Raw genomic sequence first — 14,486 nt, forward strand, 5'->3', positions numbered from 1 at the left:
AACGGTACAAAAGGAAAACGTGAAAGTGGGGAGAGTAATGCGGATGGCTACTGCCTGCAGGCCGGTGTGCAACGTGATGGGATCGTAGTAAATATCATCCCGGACCAGCAACATAACCCCTCCATGAGCTGGGATACCTACCACAGGGGGTAGGTCAAAACGCACAGAGGTGTAGTGTGCCAAGGCAATTTGATCGCATGGGCGTAGCTTCGTTTCCTGGAGGGCTACGACGAGCGGACGATGCGAGCGGAGCAGCAACTTCAAGTCCTCTCGGTTGGAGCGAATGCTGCGAATATTCCAGGTAATAAGTGCCATCGTAAGAAAAGGAAGATGAGAGAAGGGGTCACCTCGAAGGCCGCTTAGGGCCTGGCTTCGAGCGAGCACTGCCGCCGCTAGCAGGAGGCGGACAGTCATCGTCCATGGGGTCTATAGGGTCATCGGCCATCTCAGGAGGATGGCCGGGAGGGGGAGCTTCCTCCGCCGGTGAACGGCCAGACGTTCGGCTACCAGCGGTGCGGCCAGGCGAAACGGATGACGGCCTGGGGCGGCAACCGCTGGGTGGCGCAGGAGAAGAAAGGCGCCGCGGCGGAGAAGGAGAACTGTGCTTCCTATGCGCCTTTTTAGAAGGACGTTTGGTGGAAGTACCGGTCGAAGGCTGGGAGGTCGAGGAACGGAGGAAGTCTGCACGGGATGGTTCCTTCTTGAAGGCCCGTGCATCTGACTTCGGGGTCTTCGACTGAGCAGAAGCTGAGGAAGTGGCTGGTGTCTGTGGGGTGATGGGAGGAAGAGGAGACGTCGACCGCGCGATCTTAGCACTGGCCGAACGGACGACCGTGGTGCTGAAGGTCAGATCGCATGTCTGGGTTGCTACCTCCCGGGTAGTCCGAGGAGAGGCGAGGACAGTGCTGTATTTCCCCGCTGGGAGCAGCGTGGGCTTCCTACTAGCCAATAGCTTGCGAGCAGCCGAGGTGGACACTTTCTCTTTGACCCGAATTTCCTGGATACAGCGTTCTTCCTTATAGACAGGACAGTCGCGGGAGGATGCGGCATGGTCACCCTGACAGTTCACACAACGAGGAGACGGAGGTGGACAGTCACCCTCATGGGCATCCCTGCCACAAGTGACACATTTAGCCGCATTGGAACAAGACTGTCGAGTGTGATTGAAACGCTGACACTGGTAGCAGCGCGTAGGTGTCGGGACATAGGGGCGAACTGAAATGACCTCGTAGCCCGCCTTGATGCGCGATGGCAGCTTAACACTATCGAAGGTTAAGAAAAGTGTCCGGGTCGGTACAAGTTCATTGTTGACCTTTTTCATGACCCTATGGACAGCCGTCACGCCCTGCTCAGCGAGGAAAGATTGAATCTCCTCGTCAGTCAAGCCGTCGAGGGATCTAGTATAGACCACACCACGAGACGAATTCAAAGTTCGGTGAGCCTCCACCCGGACAGGGAATGTGTAAAGGAGTGTGGCCCGAAGCAGTTTTTGTGCCTGAAAGGCGCTCTCAGTTTCGAGTAATAGGGTACCGTTACGCAATCTGGTACAAGATTTGACAGATCCAGCTATGGCATCGACGCCCTTCTGGATAACGAAAGGGTTGACAGAGGAAAAATCCTTTCCTTCCTCAGATCGAGAAACGACGAGGAACTGTGGGGCAGGCAGTAGTATTTTTGTCACTGTTGGCTGGTCACGTTTCCGTTTGTGGGTCGAAGTCGAAAGCGATGGAGTAGAATCCATTGCGGAGGAATCCCCCATGATTGCCAGCGTCTCCGATGGCGCGCTCCTTCCTTGTGGGGACCCTCTCAGAGGGCACTCCCGCCTTAGGTGAATGTTTACACCTCAGGTCACACCTCCCGAGAAACAGACGGAGGGACCAATCGGCATGGTCAGAAGGTATCAGCTCAGGCAATCACCCCTCCCCGGGCCTGGCCTTTACCAGGGGGTACGCGCGTGCCTTACATGTCTACCCAGGGCGGGGACTTACGCGTTACCCCGTCACCGGCTACGCGTGCGAACGCGTGGGTCGGCCTTCAGACACGCACAGGGAGGAAGGAAGAAGAGGAAAAAGAAGAGAGAGGGAGAAAGAGGACAGACTGTCTCAAACGCCGAGGCGGAGACCAGAGAAGGCAAGGAGAAGAAGGCAATGAGAAAGCAAGGAGAAGGAGGCAAGGAGAAGGCAAGGAGAAGAAGGCAATGAGAAGGCAAGGAGAAAAAGGCAATGAGAAGGCAAGGAGAAAAAGGCAATGAGAAGGCAAGGAGAAGTCAAGGGAAAGAGTAAGGAAGACAGTGAAGTGGAGAAGAGCAAAAAAAAGGAACCAACAAAAGGAATGAAGAAACGAGAAGTGAAAAACCAGAAAGACCACGATTATAGGTCGGGAAACCGTCCGTCTCCGGACGCAGGCGCTAACTACCCCCGTGAGGGGGATGGTCTCCTTTTAGTCGCCTCTTACGACAGGCAGGAATACCTCGGGCCTATTCTAATCCCCGGACCCGCAGGGGGGTCTTGCCTGTTTGTGCAGCACTTGGCACGATTGCTTACCATCACTCATAATGAACAATATGAAGGCAGTCACCACTCAGCACGCAACATTGTCTGCAATGAACAGAACTTTCTAGCACAGCATGACCCACATGCAACGAAGACAAGAATGTCATTGGCGCATGATTGGCTGAGTGTCACGTGGTACACTTACAACTGTTTTTGCGCATCTGACCCTGACCTGCCTCTGTAGGTGCTCTCCGCTCTAAATCTCATGGAACGTGCTTCGCATCGTGATTTGCATAATTAACTATATAAAACAAATGTCTCCACTGAGCTTAAAGTTATTTTAGGTGAAGGCATTTTGTGCTTCACCCCATAAATGTAAATGAACACACTTTAAAGAGCTTTTTAAGGACAATATAAAATTAAAATATTAATCCAGGGAAGCAGAAAATACTCCCATCTGATTGCACCTACGAGATTTTTTTTTTTTTTTGCCACAGTGAAATTTGGAATGGGATCATATTTACACTTTTTGTCAATTGTAGGCAGGAGGCAGTTTTTAATTTTAAGAACTCTGCTACATACTACATAATTGTAGTCTTTCTGGCATTCTCAGTGAAATTTATGATTTACAAGTTTCTGCATTTGCAGTGAGATCACTTCAATAACTTCCCAAGCAGTCTTGTCAGGCACACTCATTTCTTGCTGTTAAGAAAAACCAAACACTGATCACCGTGACTTCTCCCTCAATATTTTTCTTGGTGTTGCCCAACAATAAAAGCTTGCAGAAATTCAAATGCATTATTGTTCAACAGCACTGGAAAACTTTAGTGACAAAGAATTTACAGTTCTCTATTTGATTGGAGACTGAATAGTGAGCAAGGATATTTGCACTTGACATTTGATCAGCATAACTAGGGAAGTTGTTGAAATTATGTACAGAGAAAGTGACAACTTGTGATTTACCTGAAAACCACAACCATACCACAATGAGCACAATTACAACATATACAATGAATCTCCTCACAGTCACACTTTTGTTGCCAAGTGATTTTGGAACAGGAAAGATTATCACATACACTCCTTCCAACATAGCATGTTACATATGAAGAACTATCAAACTGAGAGTCACAGGAAACCAATAAGTCTTTACAACCTTTGTATTCATAAATGATTAAAAATCACTGAAAATTCAACTGCAGAAAACACTGAAGTTTCCTCAAACTATGAAGTAAACTGCTTGACAAATTAATTTTTGTTTTCATCCCTGGGTAATACTGACCTGATACAATCACCAAATCAGTGACCAATGGGAGAATATTTTATATTGGCCATGTTTTGACTGCCATCTGACATTAAAATTCAAATGCAGCTTCGACCAGGCCTATTGCAACACTTTCTTGCTAACTTGTGACAAAGACTTATTTCAACACAGCATACCACACTAAGAAGGCCAGGGGATCTCAAATTGCCAACCAATGGAGTCCATTTTTTACTTCAAAGAAGGCCCAATTTTTGCCCATTTCTGAGAAAACATCAGCTGAAGCTTATCATACCCAATTAAATAGGAACTTTTACTCCTAAAATTAAGCCCCATTCGAGGAAAGTACTAACAGCCAATGGCTGGGAAGCTGAAAACCTGTGTGATTACTACATGCATTCTGTAGGTTTCTTCATATGCTGGCAGAAATAAATTTAGTAATCTATTGCTAAACGTTTATGAAAGTGCAAGTTTGTTATATTTTCAGTACTTACCGTGCACTGCCTTGTGGTATATGCATCTAATCTGTTCCTATAATGTAAATTATCAAGCTATCAAGCAGATAAATTGCTAAAGAAGTCTTTCCAAAATATAAAAACACACACACACACACACACACACAATCCTCGATACGATTAAACTGAGGACTGCTGATTTGATTTTATCAAAGTACAACAGAGAGCTGTTATTGAAGGCTTTTTAACAGCAACTTCCTTTTGGAAACCAACAGGAATTGTGTAACCAAGTTGACAATTATAGTCCACAGCATCAGTCAAACTTTTAGCACCAATTTTTTCGGCAGCTTATGAAGGGTAGGCATCAAAATTAATTCCCAAAAAGAAATTTTCAAATTTAAAGAACTAGTTGCTTAAGAACTGCATTCATTGCATCTTCTTAGTGCTGTACATTTATTTTCTCCTGACATTTACACGTCAAGTACTATTAATCCAGATGTTCGAAGGAATGTGAAGGTATGTTAACAGCGAGACTGAGAAGCAACCAGGATTAAAATAGTCAATAATTACAGGTGTTTAGAACTTTACCTACCTCCTTGTTATTCTTATAAATAATTTAAGAGTCATTGAGACACGTCATCAAATACCAGGTGCAAAAGAAAGAATGAAAACTTTGCTAGCTTTCAAAAGCAATCTCTGTCCCATTGGCAGTGCGTGCACATGCATGTGCTCTAACACTGATTTCTTCAGAAAGCTAGCAAAGCTTTCATTCTTTTTTGTATGCCCGTCAAAAACTACTGTTCATTGAGTGGCCTCATTTACTCCTAAATTATTCACATTCAGCCAGAACTTCCATTACTGTACTTGTTATTCTTCCATATTGAAATCTCTCCTCCTCCTGGTCCCTACAGTGGAAACACTTTTTCGCCATCAAACCTACCAATAAGACTCAACCAAAGACCAATGTCTAACACCGTTCACTTCTCCACCCAACTGTGATCTACCCCCACTGCCCCCAAACCACCCCCTGTTAACTTTCCAGAATTTCTTAATGACAAACCTTGCCTCACCATCATTCCCAAGTCCATCAACATGCAAACCATCAAGAATCACAGTCCATCTAAAAACTGATCCCAACCTTATAATCCTACCTGAAGACAAAGGCTCCACCACTTGTTTTGAACCACAAGGATTACCTGGAAGAAGGACTCCGCCAGTTGTCAGATACATCCACCTACAAACTTTGCCACAGTGACCCCATTCCAGAAATTCAACAGAATCTCCAGTCACTGCTGAAATCCTTGGGCCCATACCAAAACCTCTCCCTAGAGTCCATCTCTACTCACCCCTAACACTCCCCACACTTCTACCTTCTACATGCTTCCCAAAGTCCATAAACCTTATCACTCAGGATGCTCCATTGTGGCCAGATAGTGTGACCCTACTGAGAGAACCTCTACTCTCACAGGTCAACACCTTCAACCTATTACCCGGAACATACCCTCTTATATAAAAAATACCAACCATTTCCTCCACTGACTATCCACAGTTCCTGTCCCTTTACCACACGATGCCCTGCTCGTCACTATTGATGTCACACCCCTTTACAACCAGCAGATGGCCTTACCGCTATTTAAGTCCGCCCCCAGTAGCTGAGTGCTCAACACGACAGACTGTCAATCCTAAGGGCCCGGGTTCGATTCCCAGCTGGGTCGGAGATTTTCTCCGCTCAGGGAATGGGTGTTGTGTTGTCCTAATCGTCATTTCATCCCCATCGGCATGCAAGTCGCCGAAGTGGCGTCAAATCTAAATACTTTCACCAGGCGAGCGGTCTACCCAACGGGAGGCCCTAGTCACACGACATTATTATTATTATTTCTTTACTTTCTCAGACGTTAAGTCTGGTTGAGAATGGAAAGTGACGCGGACCTTGATCAAGCGTCACTTCCTATTAACTGTACGGTATGTGTTATATTGCATTTAGGAACTTTCGGGTAATTGAACATGTATCAATAATTACGGATTTCTGTAGTTGTATATATATGTTTGGATGTAGCTGTATTGCATTGATGTACTGGTGGATATTGTGTGGTATGACTCCTGTAGTTGATAGTATAATTGGTATGATGTCAACTTTATCCTGATGCCACATGTCTTTGACTTCCTCAGCCAGTTGGATGTATTTTTCAATTTTTTTCTCCTGTTTTCTTTTGTATATTTATATTTATTTTGTATATTTTGTATATTTATTATTATTATTATTATATTATTATAATTATTATTATTATTATACCGCTATTGAACACAACCTATCCCAATGCCCGATAGAGTCCAAACTAACAACCTCCTTTCTAGTCACCATGACCAACTGTATCCTCAACCACAATTTCTTCTCCTTTGAAGGCATTACCTACTAACAAACCTGGGGTACAGCTATAGGCACCCGCATGGCACCATCCTATGCTAACCTATACATGAGCCATCGAGAGGAATCCTTCCCATACACATCGAATCTAAACCACTCACCTGGTTCAGATTCATTGACATCTTTGCAATCTGGATTAAGGGTTAGAACACCCATTTACTTCACCTGGTCCTTCTCAACCCAACAAGCCACCTTCCTGGATGTTTACCACCTCAAAAATAGCTACATCAGTACCACCATCCATATCAAATCTACTAACCACCAGCAATACCTTCACTTTGATGGCTGCCACCCGCTCCATACCAAGAAGTTCCATCCATATAACCTAGCCACCCGTGGTCATCACATCTGAAGTGACGAGCGGTCTCTCTCTAAATATACCAAGGGTCTTACTGAGGTCTTCACAGACTAATTATCCTCCTATAGTGAGATTAAAATAAGTTGCGACCTTTGACAGTTCAGCACAAAGCGAGTGGAGAGAAGCGTAGTTGCTAGTGTGTCCTGGACACATCAGCAAGTGACCACAGTATAATGCCACGCCTTGCTAGGTGTGGGACCTGTCAGGCTCCCACGACAGAGTAAACAGAAAGCCGCGCAAGCTGATAAATCTGCAATCTTTCTCAAACGTTTTACAGAAACTATTCGGTAATAAGCTGATTCTCACACATCTTACAGTTTAATTCGCCAGCTTCATGATGAACCGGCTATCATTTCGTTAATTGTCAAAACTACTGCAAGAACTTCTTAGTTAGCAGCGAAAAATAGGTATTGCTATGAATTGGTGTTTGGTGTGTGATAGGTTACATGTTGCTGCATATTAAGTGTAGATGATATATTTAATTATTCTTTAAACTTAAGTAATCACTGTGTTTTCAATTTCAAGAAAAATTAATGTATTCGAAGCACTCTGTGACAAACTCCTGAGTCAAGGAAAAAACTAGAATAAAATATTCATTACTCCCTCATATCTCATAAATAGTCCGAGATATCCAAACAAGATTTTGTCAAATGATAGCACGCAAAGATAAGAGTGTTTTGCCATATCATTAATATGATAGACTTCCATATCTACCGCAATATGCGACTACAGATCTTTTGAATGAAGTAATTTAATTATTGAGAGTCATTGCTAGCTGGTGAAATGAGAAATGCAATTGGTTTTGTGACAATATAAGTTAAGAAATTACAATTTTATTTCTATACTAAGAATGGGCTGTTTCATAAGCTACTGACCAGACTAGCACTCAGTTGTTAGTGTAATAATACATCATTTCAGGATTATGTTGCAATTTCAAATGCAATGGAGTGTTAATGAGATGAATATTTCTGAACTCTGTTGCATTTTGGCAAAAGAAGCAGATTTTAACATGGCAAGAAGAGAAGTTACGTATTCGTCAAAACTCATCAGTCCTTCATGAATCAATGTCTCCTGAACTGTACACTCTGTATGACCGACATATCAAGACCAGTCCTGTTGTGCAAGATTTACAGTGGCTTCTTTGGTCAGCATTTCAACCTCATTGAGCATAAACTACTGCTTGTTTTCTGCCACATTACTTTTCACCTAGGCCCATATACTCTGTTGGACTTTAATGAAGATGATACAGAGGAAGCCTGATTCACTGTCCTTCAATGCATTGTTGGAGCTTTATGCATCACAACAGAGTGGTAATGTGTTTTATCTATTACTACTGTAGAATTCTAAGGAATATTTTGCAGCAGAACTTTATCTTCCCAGCCTACGAACCTGTTCTCGGACAATACTCTTATTGAACACCTCCTATTCAGATGTACTGCACTGTTGTTGTTAATGTAACGCCAACACACATTACAACGGGAGCTGACGAACATTGATGCATCTAACGCATGCCGTTTATTCATGGTCTGGCAAAAGGGGTTCGTTACCAGCCGATCAGCTGGTGGCGTGGTAGGGAAATCTGACTCGCCATTGGTGTTATCTGGGCAACAGGGTCACGTCCCTATCCAGTCAGCCAAACATCGGAAGTCACAACTAATTTTAAATGCACTATAACCATGCAGAAAAACCAATATCTCGTACCTTGTCTTTCCTATTTACCACCACCTCCCTAAGCCCCACCGTCCAGCCACAGAGGAGCATTTCTCTTTTAACTCGGTACTCAGTACCATCCAGGATTGGAGCAGCTGAATTACATTCTCCGCCAGGGTTTCAACTACCTCTCACTGTACCCTGAAATGAGAGATGTCCTGCCCTCCCACAATGGTATTCCGCTGTCCCCCAAACCTACACAATATATTCGTCCATCTCTACACAATGCCTGCTCCCAACCCGACTTCATGGTTCATACCCTGTAATAGACCTAGATGCAAGACCTGTCTCATACATGCTCCCACCACCACCGCCTACTCCAGTCTGGTCAGGAACATCACCTTTCCCATCAAAGGCAGGGCTACCTGCGAAACCAATCATGTGATCTACAAGTTAAGCTGTAACCACTGTGGTGCATTCTATGTGGGCGTGACAACCAACAAGCTGTCTGCACGAATGGCCACCAACAAACAGGCCAAGAAACTAGTGGACCACCCGGTTGCTGAGCATGCTGCCAACATGACATTTTACCAACTGTTTCACAGCCTGAACCATATGGATCTTTCCCACCAACACCAGCTTTTCTGAATTGCACAGGTGGGAACTTTCCCTGTAACATATCCTACATTCCTGTAACCCTCCTGGTCTCAATCTTCATTGGTCATCATCCTCACCCATCCACCCTCCCTGCTCCCACTCCAGCAGTATATAGCCCTCATTCCACTATCACACCCAGTCCATTTCTCTCCTTTTTCCACTGCCCCTCTCCCCTCCCCTATGTCTAACCTCCCAACTGGACGTAACTGCACTACCCTCTCCACCTCATCCCTGCACACTCCCTAGCAGCACTACACTGTCTGCCACCCCTAAACCCTACTATCCCTCCCCCTCCACACCCCAGCCAGTTCCTTAACCCCACTCCAATCACGCACTGGTGCTGCTGCTCGTAGTGTGGGTGGTTGGTTGGTTTAAAGGCGGGAGAAGGGACCAAACTATATGAGGTCATCGGTCCCTTGTTCCTAATAAAACAATGCCACAAGTGTGAGAATAAAACTGATGAAACATAACACAAAACGGAAAGAAAGGAAAAACCACAACAACGAAGGGAAGGCAACAAACACTAAAAGGAACAAAAGAGGACAAGAAAACAACAGAGACACTAGAAACATAAAAGAGTAAAACATGAAAGCAGATTATTTTGACTGGCCAACCACGAGAATAAAAAGGGAAAGCCAGCCACTCTGCAACATATTAAAACCTCCACCCCATAAGCACTAGGGTGGAGGACACGGACAAAGGACATGTGCTAAAACCTACACAGAAGTATAAAACCATCTCTCACGGATAAAAAGTAAAACTAAAGCTGCTGTGGAGGCATTATCGCCCAACACTGAAGGCAGGGTGCTGGGAAGGTTAAAAAAAGTGTGCCGCAGAGCGGCTAAAAGTGGGCAGTCCAGCAAGAGGTGGACGACTGTCATTTGGGAGCCACAGCAACACCAAGGTGGGTCCTCGCAACTGAGGAGGTAACCATATGTGAGCCACAGATGGCCAAAGCGGAGCAGACAAAGGACAACTGATTCCCTGCGAGAAGCCCACAGGGAAGACTTGCACACATTCGCAGTCTCCTTAATGTCTCCTTGTAGTGTGCATACTGTTATGCCATTCCTTGCTGCGTAAGAAATAACGCAGGTCAGTTTCAGAGATGCTCATCTCCAGGAGCAGTTTCCAAGTAGCCTGTTTGGCCAGCCTGCCAGCAAGTTCATTGCCTGGGATTCCGACATGTGGGGTCCACACAAACACCATTGTATGACAGGACTGTTCCAGGGCAGAGATGGACTCCTGGATGTTCGCTACCAAAGGACGGAGACGGTAGCACTGGTCGATATCTTGTAAGCTGCTCAGGGAGTCAGAACAGAGAAGAAACGACTCACCAGAACAGGAACTGATGTACTGAAGTGCACGAGATATAGCCACAAACTCTGCAGTGAATACACTGCAGGAATGCTGTTCAATATGGCCTCTGTGGACATAGGCAATACCAACATTACCATCAACCATCGAACCATCAGTCTAAACAACTTCAGAGCCCCGAAAAACGTCACGAATCGAGAGAAAGTGACAGCGAAGAGCGGCAGGGTTAACCGAGTCCATAGGGCCATGTGAAAGGTCCAGACGAAGCTTTGACCGAGGTGTATGTGAATGGACCTCAAGTAGAGGTGGTAAAGGGAAGGACTTCAGTTTGGAAAGAAGGGATCGCACGCAAACCGCAATCGTGAGCCCCGACCTGGGCTGCCAATGTGGGAGATGAACTGCCGTGAGTGGGAAAAGGAGACGGTAATTCGGATGCTTCTGAGAACTACGACTGTGTGCAACGTAACTGGCGAGCAGTAGTGCAAGTCGGATCTGCAATGAAGGGACTCTGGTCACCAGACTCATTCTAAAAACTCCAGTCGCTAGGCGAATGTCACAGTTGTGCACTGAGTCGAGTAAACGCAACGCTGACAGCGCCGCTGAACCGTAAACCAGACTCCCATAGTCAAGGCAGGATTAAACAAGGGCTCTGTAGAGCTGCAGCAGTGTAAAGCAATCTGCAGCCCAGATTGTATTGCTCAACCAGCAGAGAGCATTGAGGTGCTGCCAGCAAATCCGCTTAAGCTGATGAAGGTGAGGTAGCGAACTCAACTGGGCGTCGAAAACCAGTCCTAAGAATCGATATGTCTCCATTACCGTGAGTTTATCGTCATTAGAATAAAGTTCAGATTCCAGATGAACTGTACGACACCGACAGAAGTGCATGACATGCAACTCCGCAGCTGAAAACTGGAAACCGTGGGCTAGAGCCTTGTGAATGGCTCCCTGTAGGCACTGCTCAGCAACACCAGTACTGGAGGAGCAGTACGAATGGCAGAAGTCATCCGCATACAGAGAAGGGGAGACTGACTGCCCTACAGCTGCTGCTAGGCCGTTAATGGCCACTAAAATTAGAGATGCACTCAATACAGAGCCCTGCAGAATGCCATTCTCCTGAATACAGGAACTATGGGAGGCACCAACTTGGACACAGAAAGTACACAGCGACAGGAAGTTTTGGATAAAAATCTGGAGCGGGCCCTGGAGACCCCGATCATAAGATGTGGCAAGGATATCGCCAGGGCATGTCGTATGCTTTACACAAGTAAAGAACGACTGCAATAAGGTGTTGATGTCTGGAAAAGGCTGTTCGGATGGCAGACTCCAGGGACACAAGATTATCAATGGTAGTGCAACCCTGGCTGAGGCCGCCCTGACATGGAGCCAGTAGGCCATGTGACTCCAGGACCCAACCCATCCGACACACCAGAAGTTCCAGCAACTTACAGAGAACGTTGGTGAGGTTAATGGGCCGATAGCTATCCACATAAAGTGGATTTTTATCAGGTTTTGGCACCAGAATGATAGTGCTCTCCCACCACCGCAATGGAAAGACTCCATCGCACCAGATCCGGTTGAAGATGACAGAGATATCACTTGTAGTCAGACGAAAGATGTTTAATCATCTGACTGTGGATCGGAACTTTATTTGGAACACACTTTTTATTGTGCCTATCTGCAACTCAGCATCTCCACTATTGGTGAGTAGCAACTTTCCTTTTTATAATATTGTTACATACCATCCTCGATTTTCCATTGTTTGATTTGATAATTTATTCACCACATTAATCCTCTTATTGGAAAAATCATAAAAATACCAAAACACATGCACAAATGCAGCAGTCCTACCTTCTCTGGCAAGTTGACCGTTGCTCAGCCAGCACAATTTTCTGTAATGGCTTTAACCTGATATGTACACAAGTGGCAGTCTTACTTTTTTCTATTTCTCAGGAAAATAAGCATATATGGACCCCATGACTATCAGCCCCATCAAACAAACATGAACTTTAGGGACGGTTTTCACAAAAATTGGATAGGGTGTACAGAGGTTAGTTATCTTAATATTAGATTTTAGGTGATGTGCCAAATTTGAACGCAACTGGTTGGCCATGTTTAAGATGCTCCCCTTGTAAGAGTGTTCAAATGTTAGTGCAGAAAACTACTTAACCTACAAGTTCATAAAAGCTATTGCTTAGAACTATGTTTTTCCTAATAAGCAAAACAATAATTTCACAGCAAACCAACATTAGTTTATCAGTAATTTTGACATTTGTGCACAAACTAACAAGCACTCAAAAACTTGTCAGAAGCAACTATGGAAGTCACTGAAGTTACTATCATGAAAGAAATATTGTATTCTGTAATGAAATCAACATTTTGTCTTCATCCCTGGGTAATACTGATATGATACAATCACCAAATCAGTGACCAATGAGAGAACTTTAATATTGGCCGTGTTTTGACTGCAGTTAAACATTAACAGTGGAACGCAGCTTCGACCAGGCCTTTTTTTGAAACCTGCTCAGTAATAATTTCTACTGTTCATCTGCAATACAGAAGTAACTTGCACAATTTGTAGTGGAACTACATACTAAGGTTATAACATTAGAAGCCAGCAAGTTTCTGGATATAAATGTCCTTCCAGCAAAAGGAGCCTAACTATACATTTAGTAAATATTAGTTGCCTTAAGTATCTTTATAGCCAATTGTGGAAGAAAAATTTAGCACCTTCTGTCTCCAGACTGCAGTCAACAGTACATCACAGCCAACTTATACATTCACATGTAAATGGTGGAATATAGGCTAAATAAGGGAAAGAGTAAAGTTTGTAACTCTGTATAACTGAGGTGTTTGATCACTGATAGACACACGAATAAGACTAAACATTACTAAGCTACCAGACAACCTTAAGTTTTCATATGATTGCCCTTCAAATCTGAACAGCTGATATCTGGACTGAGCCACCAGCTATCTAAAAAGCAAGTGGGACTGCTCAAGATTTTAAGTTAGTACATTTCTTTAAAATTATTAGAAGAATGCAAACAAACAAGAATGCCACAGCCAAAGTCCACGTATGGCGTCAGTGGCTCTTGCACTGCATGCTGATGTTAGTAATTTGTTTAGTCTGTGTAAGTATACAGTAGCCAATTAGGATCACTGAATGATGATTCCTTTTGAGACAAGATACAAGTTGGAAAAAGCTGTTTCCTGTATGACCTGGTTATGATATTTTTAAAGTTTGTTACTAATTTTCATATTTATTTGGCAAATGGAAAAGATTAGATGCACTGACAGACCTGTAATATGGCATGAAGCCTAGATCTGATTGCATTTCAACAATTAGTTTGCAAGTTGGTGATTCCAATGAACCTATGCAAAAATATTACTGCACAAATAGACTAACGCATAGTATAGCCCCAGATCATGTAAGAAACAGATTGCCCGATCGCATGGTCTAGCAGGCAACCCTTGTCAGGGAACGGCCACCAGGCGGCAACAGCGTCACACCCTTACTTGTGGAATCAACCACTAGATGGCACTCCATTCTGTAAAATATGTGGCAACATCAGCCAAACGCGTGCAGCTTTCCACTATTTGGCATCTGTGAAGTACAGCTGTTTCGGACATACCGGTGGTAGTGGATCGAGTCGTCATGCCGAGGGCCTGCGAGTATATCAACTGTGGAAGGAGTAGACGGACAAATGCTGAACTACAAATGTTCAGATTTCCCGTCAATGATAAAGAAAGTGGAGTGGATTTTAAATTCAGGTAAATCAATAAATTAGTTACGAGTAAGAATTAATAAAGAGCCCTAAGCATTCGATCCTATCTAAATTTTGTCGATCTTATGTTCTGATATAATGTGGCAGCCCTTCCT

The 14,486-nt window shown here is 44.3% G+C and overlaps 1 protein-coding gene and 2 non-coding genes across 3 annotated transcripts in view; all 3 read right to left on the bottom strand.

Annotated features, from left to right (window-relative positions):
• The window catches only part of LOC126203361 (40S ribosomal protein S4), a 39,962-nt gene that overhangs the window by 20,543 nt on the left and 4,933 nt on the right, over positions 1-14,486 (bottom strand). The window lies entirely within an intron of this gene.
• Positions 3,743-3,878, bottom strand: LOC126204732 (small nucleolar RNA SNORA16B/SNORA16A family). Its single transcript, XR_007540533.1, has one exon. It is a non-coding gene; the product is annotated as a small nucleolar RNA SNORA16B/SNORA16A family (small nucleolar RNA).
• Positions 12,984-13,118, bottom strand: LOC126204733 (small nucleolar RNA SNORA16B/SNORA16A family). The gene has a single exon (XR_007540534.1). It is a non-coding gene; the product is annotated as a small nucleolar RNA SNORA16B/SNORA16A family (small nucleolar RNA).

Source organism: Schistocerca nitens, chromosome 9, assembly GCF_023898315.1.
Source record: "Schistocerca nitens isolate TAMUIC-IGC-003100 chromosome 9, iqSchNite1.1, whole genome shotgun sequence".
Lineage (NCBI taxonomy): Eukaryota > Metazoa > Arthropoda > Insecta > Orthoptera > Acrididae > Schistocerca > Schistocerca nitens.